Source organism: Grammomys surdaster, unplaced genomic scaffold, assembly GCF_004785775.1.
Source record: "Grammomys surdaster isolate TR1022 unplaced genomic scaffold, NIH_TR_1.0 267, whole genome shotgun sequence".
Lineage (NCBI taxonomy): Eukaryota > Metazoa > Chordata > Mammalia > Rodentia > Muridae > Grammomys > Grammomys surdaster.
In genome coordinates this window covers 3,770,020-3,771,289 of record NW_021604708.1, presented here as the reverse complement: position 1 = coordinate 3,771,289, position 1,270 = coordinate 3,770,020, and positions in this window count along the sequence as shown.

Here is a 1,270-nt window from a genome sequence, read left to right as displayed (position 1 = left end):
CAAAATTGGAAAATTGAAATGAAACTAATGATTTTCTAGATAGATTATAATTAGCAAAGTTAAATCAAGATCACATAAACAATCTAGATAGTCCTATAACCCCTAAGAAAATAGAAGCAATCATTAAAGTCTCACAAACCCCCAAAAGCCAAGGGCCAGATGGTTTTAGGACAGAGATATACCAGACTTTCAAAGAAGGGCTAAGATTCCTCAAACTACTCAATAAAATAAAACAGAAGGGACATTGCCAAACTGATTCTATGAGATCACAGTTACCCTGATACCTAAACCACACAAAGACTCAACAGAAAAAGAGGATTTCAGGCCAATTTCCCTTATGAACAGTGATGCAGAAATAATAAAATGCTTGCAAATCAAATCCAAGAACACATCAAAGACATAATCCATCATGATCAAGTAGGCTTCATTCCAGGGATGCTTCAATGTATAATAACCCATCAATGTAATCCACAATATAAACAATCTGAAAGAAAAAAAAGAACACAGGAACATTAGATGCTGAAAAAAAAACATTGACCAAATCCAACATCCTTTCATGTTAAAAGTTTTAGACAGATCAGGGATAAAAAGTACATGCCTAAACACAATATAGATAATATACAACAAGTCAATAGACAACATCAAATTAAATATAGAGAAACTTAAATCAATTTCACTAAAATCAGGGACAAGACAAGGCTGCACATGCTCCCCCTATGTATTCAATATAGTATTTTAAGTTCTAGACAGAGCAATAAGACATCTAAAGGAGATCAAGGGGATGCAAATAGGAACAATTTGGAAAGAAAGAAGCCAAAGTATCACTATTTGCAGATGATATGATAATATACATAATTTCTACCAGAGAATTCCTGTGACTGATAAACACCTTCAGCAAAGTGGCTGCATACAAAATTAACTCAGATCAGTAGCCCTTCTTTATACAAACAATAATTAGGCAGACAAAAATGTTAGGAAGGAAACACTCTTCAAAAGAGCCATAAATAATACAAAATATCTTGGTGTAACTCTAGCCAAGCAAAATGAAAGACCTGTATGACAAGAACTTCTTGTCTCTGCAGAAAGAGATTGCAATAGATATCAAAAAGAAACATAATCCATGCTCATGGGTTAATAGGATTAACATAGTGAAAATGGCCATTTTACAAAGCAATCTACAGATTCAATGAAATTCCCATCAAAATTCCAATACAATTCTTAAAAATCTTGAAAGAACAATTTTGAATTTCTTGTGCCAAAATGGAAAACC